The 13,735-nt window shown below is 38.1% G+C and overlaps 1 pseudogene across 1 annotated transcript in view; it reads right to left on the bottom strand.

Annotated features, from left to right (window-relative positions):
• The window catches only part of LOC308649909 (T-complex protein 1 subunit alpha-like), a 50,701-nt pseudogene that overhangs the window by 36,285 nt on the left and 681 nt on the right, over positions 1-13,735 (bottom strand). The window lies entirely within an intron of this gene.

The following is a 13,735-nucleotide window of genomic DNA, read 5'->3' as shown; positions in this document are numbered from 1 at the left end:
TAAGATTTATGGCCTAACTGTATTTATAGTAGGTCAAAAGGTAGTTCATCAAATGTATCAATTAACATGTACTCAAATTTAGCTAGCATCTTTCTTTGCCACTTAGGTACAGTCACTTTGAGGTCTGTGGGCTATTATTCATGTTATTGTAAAACTTTTCTCTTAAATGAACAAGATAATAGATGCTTGTATGTAAAATTGAAACACTTGGAAAAAGGTAGAAATGAAAAGTGAGTGTCACTCCTGGATGTGACCTCATTCTTCCACTCTGCTTTCCAGGAGTAGTAACCATTGTTGAATTTCTTGGGTATCATCAAGATAATTTGTATGCATACACAATCATTTTATGTGTATTGATTTAAACAGATGTGATTATACCATTACATACAAATGATTTGTAGATCCCCACCACCTTCCTTTTTTCTCTTGGGCATTTTTTAGTACATATAGTTTACTATATTTTAATGGTTACATAGTATTTCCATTTAGTGAATCATAATTTATTTTAATGAAATTTTGTTCTGTAAAATTAGGCTATAAATCCAAAGTTCTTTGGGTACTAAAAATACATTATTAATTTGGAACAAATAATGCTCCATCGGGGCTGGGGATGTGGCTCAAGCGGTGGCGCGCTCTCCTGGCATGCGTGCGGCCCGGGTTCGATCCTCAGCACCACATACCAACAAAGATGTTGTGTCCGCCGAGAACTAAAAAATAAATATTAAAAATTCTCTCTCTCTCTCTCTCTCTCTCTCTCTCTCTCTCTCTCTCCCTCCTCTCTCACTCTCTTTAAAAATAATAATAATAATGCTCCATCGATTATAATCAGTGTGTAATAATTCAAGTAGAATGGGAGTTTGTGTATGTGTGGTATTTTTTTTTCCACTTTAGTATTTTTCTGCTTTAATTTTATGGGAGAAAGATTCCTGAGTTATATTTTCCACTTTAGTCAAAATATTTCATTCATGTGTATAATGCATACATTTTAGCCTGTGTTTCAGCACATTTAAAGAGGTATGTTTTAGTATTTGGCAGTTTTCAGTTTGCATTTAATCACATAGGTAATTGTGTGCTCATTTCTGCAAAATAGCCTGCCGGGCCTCCCTTCACCTTGAAATACAATGTTCATTTCTTCATTCCTTTTTTAAAATCCTTCTCTTCAAATATTTCCCATTGTATTTGTTTTGTGAGTTATTTGGTTTTAGAAATGGGGTGTGTGTGTGTGTGTATAATTTAGAAATTATTTCAGAAACATTTGAATGAATGAAAAAAAAAGAAAAAGAAAGAAACATTTGAATGAGAGGAATGACCCTGACTTTTTATTCATCTTTCAAACACTTTTTATTTATTTATTTGGTACTGGGATTAAACCCAGGCCTTTTTAATTTTTGTTTTGAAACAGGGCCAGGCTAGCCTCATGTGCGATCCTCCTTTTTTTTTAATATTTATTTTTTAGTTGTACTTGAACATAATACTTTTGTTTATTCTTATGTGGTGCTGAGGATCAAACCCAGGGGCTTGCATGTGCTAGGAGGAGGGCTCTACAGCTGAGCTGCAACCCAGCTCAATATGTAGCAATCCTTCTGTCTCATCCTCCCCAGTTGCTGGGGTTATAGACCTGCCCCTCCAGTCCTGACTTTCAACTATTTTGTATGTTTTGTTTCCTAAACATTTTACTTACTTATTTAGTTGTGTTGGGTATCAAACCCAAGGCCTTGCACATGCTAGGCAAGTGCTCTATCACTGAGCTGCACCCCACTCCCTGTTTGCTGGGGGCAGGTGCTGAAGCTTGAATGTAGGGCCTCACATGCTAAACATAGGTTCCACCCCTGATTATAACCCCAAGCCTTTTTTTTTTTTTTTTGGTGTGTGTGTGTGTGTGTGTGTGTGTGTGTGTGTGTGTGTGATGCATCACATAAATTTTACATGAGATAATTAATAAAAATGAGATAAAATTACAGAGTTTTTTTGAAAAGTGTTTTTGTGTTTGAGTTATCACTAATTTTAGAAGTGATAGTGTTATCTTAGATCAACTATTTATAAAAAGATGAGTTTTTTAAATCTTTTTTTTTTTTTTTTGCAATAGAATTTTTTTGGGAGCTGATTGGGGGGGATGCCAGGGATTGAAATCAGGGGCACTTGAACACTGAGCCACATTCCCAGCCCTTTTTTGTGTTTATTTAGAGACAGGATCTCATTGAGTTGCTAAGTGCCTTGCTTTTGCTGAGGCTGGTTTTGAACTTGAGATCCTCCTGTCTCAGCCTCCTGAGCCGCTGGGATTATAGGCGTATACCACCATGCCCAGCTTGCAATAGAATTTTCGATGTTTTTATATGGGGTTAAGTCAGGTCATTAATGTGTTTTACAGCTTTCTTTTCCTAATCTTTTTTAAATTCATAGAAAAGAATTTTCAATTTAATTGCTGTATGCCTTGCAAGAGATAAAGTTGTTGCAGCATTGGTAGCCAAGTGGGGAGAATTCCACTGCCTTTGACAGTGGTGTTCATTATATCTTTTTTGTTGTTGTTGTCCGTAATATCTTATTTCCTCATTGTTTGGTTTCTAAGTGCTTGTTCAGTGGAGGGTAAGTCTGAGGATGCTTATGAAAAATGGGATAAATCTGAAGCTACAGTAGCAATGAAGAACACCAGCTAATATAATTGAAATATGAAAGAATAAAACCCTTGTCATGTGCTAACTCGTGAGTTTCACCTCGTACTCATTTGAGTAGTGTTAAAGTGGGTTTTACTGTTCCACAGATTTTTGTAAGGAAACTTATACAGGCTTTTTGTTGGGTTAGAACATAAGCTGTGATAGTGAAAAGAACTTTGCCATACTACTTGAAAGATTAAGAATTATCTATCAAGTGCTCCCATTTTTAAAGTTCTAAGTCTTGATAGAATCAGATGCACTCAGAAGTAATGTATCAGGAAAGTGCATTACTACTAGAACAAGGAAAAACTAGAATTAAAATATTTTTAACCAATAAAGTCATTTTGAGCTTAATTCAGTGAAAAGAATGTCATACTGTCCCTATCCACATCCCAAAGTTATTATCACAGTTATATACTTAAATTAATACCTTTAAAAGTACCAGTAATTTCTGTCAGTATTGCTGAGGCTGAAGTAAAGCTGTTATCAGGGCTTCTGATTTTACTTCTGCCATTGCTGTGCATGTGCTTATAGGAACTACAGTATATGGCACTAGCATTTGGAAATGGAGCTATTGAAAGTAAGGCACTCCTAATTTGGTAGACATTTTTATGTTTGCATTATTTGTCTTAAGTAATCCCTGATCGTTGTGATTCATAGTTAATCTTTTTCCACATCAGTAAAAGCTAAGCTGCATATTAGTATTAAATTTTAAAACTTATGCCCCAGTTTGGCGACTTAAAAAAAATCTATCTATCTATCTATCTATCTATCTATCTATCTATATGATATATATATATGTATGATATATATATATATTTTTAAAAAAAAAAAAAGAGAGAGTGAGAGAGGAGAGAGAATTATTTATTATTGCCTGGGGGGGCTGTAGTTGTGGCTTATGGTAGAGTGCTCGTCTGGCACGTGCGAGGCCCTGGGTTCATTTCTCAGCATTACATAAAAATAAATAAAATAAAGGTATTGTGTCCAACTACAACTAAAAATAATTATTAACAATAATAATAATGTATTGGGCTGTGGATGTGGCTCAGTGGTACAGTACTTGCATAGCATACACAAAGCCCTGGGCTCAATCCCCAGAACTGTAAAAAATGAAAAACCTTTTTTCCTTCATTATTGGGTATTGTGCTTGCTAGGCAAGATGTCTAGTCTACTGTGCTGAATCCCCAGCCCCATCCCTGCTTTTTGATACAGATTGCCCAGGCTGGCTTCCGCCTCAGCCTCCCTAGTTGCTGGGATTGTAGGCATGTACCACTGCCTGGCCTGCAGGAAAAAAAAAAAAAATTATATATATGTGTATATATTTTAGTTATAGTTGAACACAATATCTCAATATCTATTTTTTAATTTTTATGTGGTGCTGAGGATCGAACCTGGTGCCTCACACCTGAGAGGCAAGTGCTCTACCACTGAGCTACAACCCCAGCTTTTGCACTTTTGATTAACCTTTTGTTCAGTCTTCTAAAGTGAATGAAAAATAATATACAATTTGAATTTTTATATGATTAAACATTTTGGTTTTTTTTTAAATTTTAATATTTATTTATTTATTTTTTTAAAATTTTTTTATTGATTATTTAAAGCATTACATAGCTCATGATATATCATCTTTCATACATTTGACTCAAATTGTGTTTTGAACTCCCATTTTCACCCCAAATAGAGATTGCAGAATCACATCTGTTACATATTCACATTTTTACATAATGTCATATTAGTGACTGTTGTATTCTGCTACCTTTCCTATCCCCTACTATCCCCCCTCCCCACCCCTCCCCTCCCATCTTCCCTCTCTACCTCCCCTGCTGTTGTTCAATTCTCTCCCTTTTTTTTCCCTCCCCCTTGCCCCTCATGACCTCTTATAATTTTATGTATCATCGAAGGTCTCCTACCATTTCCGTATGCTTTCCCTTCTCTCTCCGTTTCTCTCCCCCCATTCGTCTTTGTTTACTGTAGTCTTTTCCTCATGCTCTTCCTTCCTGTTCTGTTCTTAGTTGCTCTCTTTATATCAAAGCAGACATTTGGCATTTGTTTTTTAGGGCTTGGCTAGCTTCGCTTAGCATAATCTGCTCTAATGCCATCCATTTCCCTGCAGATTCTATGATTTTGTCATTTCTTAGTGCTGCATAATACTCCATTGTGTATAGATGCCACATTTTTTTTATCCATTCATCCATTGAGGGGCATCTAGGTTGGTTCCACAGTCTAGCTATTGTGAATTGTGCCGCTATAATCATTGATGCAGCCGTATCCCTATAGTGCGCTCTTTTAAGGTCCTCAGGGAATAGTCCGAGAAGTGCGATAGCTGGGTCAAATGGTGGATCCATTCCCAGCTTTCCCAGGAATCTCCATACTGCTTTCCAAATTGGCCTCACCATTTTGCAGCCCCACCAGCAGTGTACAAGTGTACCCTTTTCCCCACATCCCCGCCAACACTTATTGTTGTTTGACTTCATAATGGCTGCCAATCTTACTGGAGTGAGATGGTATCTTAGGGTGGTTTTGATTTGCATTTCTCTGACTGCTAGAGATGGTGAGCATTTTTTCATGTACTTGTTGATTGATTGTATGTCCTCCTCTGAGAAGTGTCTGTTCAGGTCCTTGGCCCATTTGTTGATTGGGTTATTTGTTATCTTATTGTTTAATTTTTTGAGTTCTTTGTACATTCTGGATATTAGGGCTCTATCTGAGGTGTGTGGGGTAAAAATTTGTTCCCAGGATGTAGGCTCTCTATTTGCCTCTTTTATTGTTTCTCTTGCTGAGAAAAAACTTTTTAGTTTAAGTAAGTCCCATTTGTTTATTCTTGTTATTAACTCTTGGGCTATGGGTGTCCTATTAAGGAATTTGGAGCCCGACCCCACAATATGTAGATCGTAGCCAACTTTTTCTTCTATCAGACGCAGTGTCTCTGATTTGATATCTAGCTCCCTGATCCATTTTGAGTTAATTTTTGTGGATGGCGAGAGAAAGGGATTCAATTTCATTTTGTTGCATATGGATTTCCAATTTTCCCAGCACCATTTGTTGAAGATGCTATCCTTCCTCCATTGCATGCTTTTAGCCCCTTTATCAAATATAAGATAGTTGTAACTTTGTGGATTAGTCTCTGTGTCCTCTATTCTGTACCATTGGTCCACCTGCCTGTTTTGGTACCAGTACCATGCTGTTTTTGTTACTATTGCTTTGTAGTACAGTTTGACCTCTGGTATCGCTATACCTCCAGATTCACACTTCCTGCTTAGAATTGCTTTTGCTATTCTGGGTCTTTTGTTTTTCCATATGAATTTCATGATTGCTTTGTCTATTTCTACAGGAAATGCCGTTGGGATTTTGAATGGCATCACATTAAACTTGTAGAGAACTTTGGGTAATATCGCCATTTTGATGATGTTAGTTCTGCCTATCCATGAACAGGGTACATTTTTCCATCTTCTGAGATCTTCTTCTATCTCTCTCTTTAGGGTTCTGTAGTTTTCATTGTATAAATCTTTCACCTCTTTTGTTAGGTTGATTCCCAAGTATCTTATTTTCTTTGAGGATATTGTGAATGGAGTGGTTTCCTTATTTCCATTTCAGAGTTTTTGTTGCTGATATACAGGAATGCCTTTGATTTATGCGTATTGATTTTATAACCTGCCACTTTGCTGAATTCATTTATTAACTCTAGCAGCTTCTTTGTAGACTCTTTTGGGTCTGTTAAGTACATTATCATGTCATCCGCAAATAGCGATAATTTAATTTATTCTTTTCCTATTTTTATGCCTTTAATTTGTCTGTCTAATTGATCTGGCTAGTACTTCGAGGACTAAATTGAATAGAAGTGGTGATAGAGGGCATCCCTGTCTTGTTCCAGATTTTAGAGGGAATGCCTTCAGTTTTTCTCCGTTTAGGATGATGCTAGCCTGAGGTTTAGCTTATATAGCTTTTACAATGTTGAGGTAAGTTCCTGTTATCCCTAGTTTTTCTAGTGTTTTGAACATAAAGGGATGCTGTACTTTGTCAAATGCTTTTTCTGCATCCATCGAGATGATCATATGGTTCTTGTCTTTAAGTCTATTGATGTGGTGAATAGCATTTATTGATTTCCGTACATTGAACCAGACTTGCATCCCAGGAATGAATCCTACTTGATCATGGTGCACAAGTTTTCTGATATGTTTTTGTATTCGATTCGCCAGAATTTTATTGAGAATTTTTGCATCCAAGTTCATTAGAGATATTGGTCTGTAGTTTTCTTTCTTTGAAGTATCTTTGTCTGGTTTTGGGATCAAAGTGATGTTGGCCTCATAGAATGAATTTGGAAGAGCTCCTTCTTTTTCTATTTCTTGAAATAGCTTGAAAAGTATTGGTATTAATTCTTCTTTGAAGGTTTTGTAGAACTCCGCTGTACACCCATCTGGTCCAGGGCTTTTCTTGGTTGGTAGTCTTTTGATGGCTTCTTCTATTTCTTCCTTTGTTATTGGTCTGTTTAAATTGTGTGTGTCTTCCTGTCTCAATCTGGGCAAATCATACGCTTTAAGAAATTTATCGATATCTTCACTATCTTCTATTTTATTGGAATATAGGGTTTCAAAATACTTTCTAATTATCTTCTGTATTTCTGTAGTGTCTGTTGTGATATTGCCTTTTTCATCCCATATGTTAGTAATTTGAGTTCTCGCTCTTCTTCTTTTCGTTAGCATGGCTAAGGGCTTGTCTATCTTATTTATTTTTTCAAAGAACCAACTTTTAGTTTTATCAATTTTTTCAATGGTTTCTTTTGTTTCAATTTCGTTGATTTCTGCTCTAATTTTAATATTTCTTGTCTTCTACTACATTTGCTGTTGTTTTGCTCTTCCTTTTCTAGGTTTTTGAGGTGTTGTGTGAGTTCATTTATTTGTTGGTTTTTTCTTTTTTTGAGGTAAGAACTCCAAGAAATGAATTTCCCTCTTAAAACTGCTTTCATTGTGTCCCATAGATTCCGGTATGTTGTGTCTGTATTATCATTTGACTCTAAGAATTTTTTCAAATCCTCCTTTATGTCTTCTATAACCCATTGATCGTTCAATAACATATTGTTCATTTTCCATGTGATGTAGGATTTTTCCTTCCTTCTTTTATCATTGATTTCCAATTTCATTCCATTATGATCAGATATGGTGCATGGTATTATCTCCATGCCTTTATATTTACTAAGAGTTGCCTTATGGCATAATATATGGTCTATCTTTGAGTAGGATCCATGTGCTGCTGAGAAGAACGTGTATCCCCTTGATGATGGTTGATATATTCTATATATGTCGGTTAAGTCTAGGTTATTGATTGTGTTGTTGAGTTCTATAGTTTCTTTATTCAGTTATTGTCTAGAGGTTCTGTCTAATGGTGAGAGCGGTGTGTTGAAGTCACCCATAATTATTGTGTTGTGGTCTATTTGACTCTTGAACTTGAGGAGAGTTTGTTTTATGAACGTTGCAGCTCCATTGTTTGGTGCATACAAATTGATGATTGTTATGTCTTGTTGGTGGATGGTTCCTTTTAACAGTATATAGTGTCCTTCTTTATCCTTCTTGATTAACTTAGGTTTGAAGTTGATTTTATTCGATATGAGTATGGCCACTCCTGCTTGCTTCCGAGGGCCATGTGAGTGGTATGATTTTTCCCAACCTTTTACCTTCAGCCTGTGTATGTCTTTTCCTATCATATGAGTCTCCTGAAGGCAGCATATTGATGGATTTGTTTTTTTGATCCAGGTTACTAGCCTATGTCTCTTGATTGGTGAGTTTAGGCCAATAACATTTAAGGTTACAATTGAGATATGATTTGTACTTCCAGTCATGCTTCTTTATTTATTTATTTTAGTTTGGCTAGTTTTACTTTTTGGTTACTTTCCTCCCCCTTTACTGAGATACCTCCTGCTGTTAGTTTTGGGCACTATTTTTCAATTCCTCTTCTTGTAGTGTTTTGCTCAAAATGCTTTGCAGAGCTGGTTTTCTTGCTGCGAATTCTTTTAGCTTTTGTTTAACGTGAAAGATTTTAATTTCATTGTCAAATTTGAAGCTCAATTTTGCTGGATACAGTATTCTTGGTTGGAATCCATTATTTTTCAGCGTTTGAAATACATTGTTCCAGGATCTTCTCGCTTTCAAAGTCTGTGATGAGAAATCGGCCGTTAACCTAATTGGTTTACCCCTGAATGTAATCTGCCTCTTTTCTCTCGTAGCTTTTAATATTCTCTCCTTTTTCTGTACGTTGGCTATCTTCATAATTATATGTCTTAGAGTTGGTCTATTATGGTTTTGAATGTTTGGGGTCCTGTAGGCTTCCAGGATTTGGCAATCCATTCCATCTTTCATCTCTGGGAAGTTTTCTAGAATTATTTCATTTAATATGCTGTCCATTCCTTTGGTTTGAATCTCTGTGCCTTCTTCAATCCCTATGACTCTCAAATTTTGTTTTTTTTTTTAATTTTAATATTTATTTATTTTTTAGTTTTTGGCAGACACAACATCCTAGTTGGTATGTGGTACTGAGGATCGAACCCGGACCGCACACATGCCAGGCGAGCGCGCTACCGCTTGAGCCACATCCCCAGCCCCCTGATTAAACATTTTGACACATGCTAAATTAATATTCCCTGAGCAGGGTGTGGTGGTACATGCCCATTATCCCAGCAACTGAGGAGGGTAAGACAGGATGATCACAAGCTCAAGGCAACTTAGTGAGAACCTGTCTCAAGATTAAACAAAAAAAAAATTGTTTTTTTAAAGGGCTAGACATGCAACATAGTAAAGTACCTCTGTGTTCGATCCCCAGTACTAGGGGCAGGGGGGATATCTATGGAATGGAACTCACCACTCCTGTTATCATTGGTGTGCAATAGGAAATTAGTTTTTCAAGGAGTAGTGCAATTTTATGACTAAACTTGTGTAGACTTCTTAATGTGACATTACCAGTTTTCATGTTTCTGTTGAATCTGCCTTGATGAATAACATAAAGGACTTAGGGTTGTACACAGTCAATACTCCTTATTTTTGGAACTGGATGATGTTTGCTGGTATGACTGCTGGTAAGAAAACAGGTGATATCACAATATTCAGGTTGAAAAAGCGGCTTCTGGAATTAGTGGACTTGAATCTTGTCATTACCACTTACTTATTACATGAGTGGGGAAAAACTATGTAAACTCTCTGGTTCACTTTTTTCCCCCATAGAATACCATTAAGTGAGTTTATACATGCCTAAATGCTTTTTAACAATGTTGTCTTAGCTTGGGCTGCTTTAACAAAAACACTATAGACTGGGTGGCTTCAACAAACACTTTTATTTTTCACAGTTCTGGAGGCTAGGAAATCTGAGATCAGTTTGGTTTGACATGCTGGTTGATTTGGTTCCCAGTGAGGGCCCTCCTCCTGGCTTGCAGAGGGCCACCTTCTTGCTAGATCCTTCAGGATGATGCCCTATTTCTCATATCCTATCCATAGGGCTCCATTCTTCTTAATTACTCACCTAACGCTTTCACATTGGGATGCAACACATGAATGGGGGGGCACCAACATTTGGTCCACAGCAAGTGCCAAGTACATAGTGACTGCTCAGTAAATGTCAGCCACTACTGTATCACAGTGAAGTTCCAGTCCTTTAAGTCCATCTCCCTTTGTTAAACTACTCCCAATAGAAATTTTTATTTGCAGGGTTGGGGTTGTAGCTCAGTGGTAGAGCGCTCACCTAGCATATGTGTGTCCCTGGGTTTGATCTTAAGTATCACATAAATAAAAAAAGGTATTGTGTCCAATAAAAATTAAAAAGTATTTTAAAAAATTTATTTGAGCAGTTGATTTTAAAAAGAAGAGATAATAATAGCTTTACTTAAAGAATCCTTTAATTTTTCAACAGGTTAGTGTTAGAGCTGCCCCTTTAGAGTGTTGCCATTAGAGCTCCCTCAGTAATATCCCCCTCAAAGCTGGTAGCTGAACTATGATTCCAAGAATTGAGACACTGTTAGTCTTCCTTCATTTTTCAGTAAAAAGAACTGTACCTGAACCAGAGATGCCAACTCAAGCAGTCTTAATGACAGCTGTGCCAAATACTTAAAAAGTTGGGCACAATCACGTGAAATGGCAATGGAATAACCAAAAAAACTACAATTATGCAGATTTTAAGTATATAGCTAAAGACATAGATTAATTTAATGGATTTAGTTAAGTACTATCTCTTAGAAGTAATTTGGTGGTTAGGAGCAAAGCTCAATGGTAGAGTGCTGGCCTGGCAGGCTCTAGGCTGGTGTTATCCACAGCACTGACAAAAATGTCAAATTTGGCCTGTGAAGGAAATACCAATAAGAGGAATAAAAACCTTTCACAAGCCAGGTGCAGTGGTGCACACCTGTATGTAACCCCAGCCACTCAGACTGAGGCAGGAGGAGTGCAAGTTCAAAGCCAGCCTTGGCCTTAGCAAGGCCTCAGCAATTTAGTGAGACTGTCTCACAAAGGGCTGGGAATATAGCTTAGTGGTAAAGTGCCCCCGAGTTCATTTCCCAGTAAAAGAAAAAAACAAAAAAAAACAAAAAACAAACAAACAAAAAAACAAGTCTTCCTTGAAGGATGGACCAATTGACATTCACATAAAGTAGTGAATGCCTCTATGCTACTACAGGGAAGATTTCAAGAACATCTGTTTTGTTAGTACTTGTTACTTAGAGCTCCATGGATGAGCTTGTTTTCTCAGCTGTTATGTGGCTGACCACTTCCGAGATACTTTCACAGAATTATGGAAAGTTATGCTGACAGTTTTGTCTCTCAGATGTTCCCCATTTCTCACACAAATAGCTCTTTATTCCCTGTACTCCATCATTATTCACTACTCTTCTATGATGATGGTGTCTTGGGCATTCATCTGTCTCCATGGCTATAATGAATACTTTATAGCCCTGAATAAAGTAATTATCTCTGATCTGGACCTATTATGGGGCAGTTGTGACGAGGCAGTGTGGAGCTACCCTTAGTGGTACAGAGCACACTGCCAACCTCCATCCTACGCAAATCCACTGGGGATTCACCACTCCTCACACGAATACCAATTTGCTAATTGGTAAGTTGGTGAATTCTGCTTTGTATCTAAAACCTGACTTGGATCCTTGCAACTGTTTATGAAACAACCAAGAATGGTTTCAAAGCCTCTGCAGGACAAACTAGCTCTGTAATACCAGTAAAATGGTGGCTACTTATAAGCACTTGGAAATTATGGTGGTTACCCACCCACTTCCTCTGCTAAGCAGCCCAGGTAACATGATTCTAGATCTAACTTAAGACTTTTTTTCTCTTCTTTCCTCCTCAATATTCTTAGCCCCCATCTGGCCCATACATACTTTTTAGTCAATATTGAGGATTTCTTGGAAGACAGCTGCTGCATGCCACTCAACAAAAAGTTACCTTCTCAAGATTTCCTCCTAAGCTGGTTCTAGATAGAGCCTCCAGGCAGGAGACAAGTGAATCTATTCTTGTCTCCAGAAGAATGTATTCATATTTAATGCCCCTGATGTGCTAGGAGCTACATAACAAGGTCATGATGCAGATCTTATAGTCTAGTAGAGGAGACAAATGAAATTAGGAATTATATGGTAAATGAAAGGTAAGGTGAGGTATAAGACACTAGGGGGTGGGAGTGGGAGGTCACCAAATACAGGAAATTGGAAGCTTTCCTGAAGTAAGTGAAGTTCAAAGGGTGTAGATTTCTGGTTTCGTAACAGAAGATAGTTGTTAGACTGCTCAGTGAGATTTTAAATAGAGAAGAAACAAAGGTGGGAAGAGTTCGATATGATTTTGGCTTAATTGTGTTAAATTTGATGTGCTGATGGGAAACTTAAGTAGAGAAGACCAGTCAGCTCAAGAGACAAGGAGGTTGGATAGGACTTCACAGCTGTCAACATCAGGTGGTAACTGAAGCCATGCAATTGCCTGTTAGTAAGGGACAAGGGAACGAATGCAAAGTAGGAACCTTGGGAATTATGTTAAGGGGCAGCAGAGCAAAACCACAAAGGAGAGTGAAGACTGGCCAGAGTTAAGAGGAAAATATGCTAGAATAAACCTGAAACCAGGGGAAAGTTCTTTGAATTCCTTGGACTCTCATACGCTCGGGGATAGGGGACAGCGTCTGGATTATCAGAAAGCAGAGAATTGCAGTGCACTGCTGTTCCCATCACTACCCCAGACCCTAAGGATTTCTTTCAAAGGAAACACCACTATTCAATTTTTTCCCTCTCAGAGACCCATCTCTGGGGCCTACACTGCAATTATCTGCTCTGGCTTATTTGACCCATTACATCTCTGCAAATCTTAAAGTAGGTTCCCAGTACCTAATGATTTTTTTCAGTCTACTTTGAAGTTCAGGAGGATTCTTTCTCCAGACTTGTCAACAGCTTTTCCCTCCACAATCTTGTGACACGTTCTCTTGTTCCATCATATAGTGTTCTCAACCAACTGCAGTGCTTGCCTAGAAGCCCTTTCCTTCCTAGCATAGTAGATTCTGCCTTGCTGAGAACATGGCAGTTCTCTGCAGGCAAGCCAGCGAGCTGGGCAAGCAAACAGGATGGGTATTCTTTCAGAACAGTGGAAGCCCCACAGCTGGCCTGCAGAGGTATTTCCAAGAGGAAAGAGCTAAAGCTGGCACTAGGGCACTGAGGTTCTGGGGCTGGGGTTGTGGGGTTGTGCTCAATGGTGGAGCACTTGCCTAGCATGCATGAAGCACTGGGTTCGATCCTCAGCACCTCATACAAATAAAGGTTCATCAATATCTTAAAAAAAAAAAAAAAGCTAGGAGATTCTGATTTGGGCCCAAAAGGGTACAGAAAGAGTTTGAAACAGAAGAGACCCCGCTCAATACACACACCCTTTGCCTTTCATCATCCAAACGGTCAACTATCCATCAAAGGAAATTCTGATTGTCAGACAGGAGGACAGTCCAGTTCCTTACCTTCTAGAAGAGGCCGGTAGTGCCGGCCCACCAAAGGCAAGGTGAGTCCTCCCGGTCGCGCCAAAGAACCCATGTAGCGCCCAGAGAGAACGAAGGGTTACTGGCGACCAGGCAAAATG

Source organism: Spermophilus citellus (assembly GCF_964194105.1).
Source record: "Spermophilus citellus genome assembly, chromosome: 5".
NCBI lineage: Eukaryota > Metazoa > Chordata > Mammalia > Rodentia > Sciuridae > Spermophilus > Spermophilus citellus.
The sequence above is the reverse complement of the archived record's forward strand: the minus strand, read 5'-3'. Positions and strand labels throughout refer to the sequence as shown.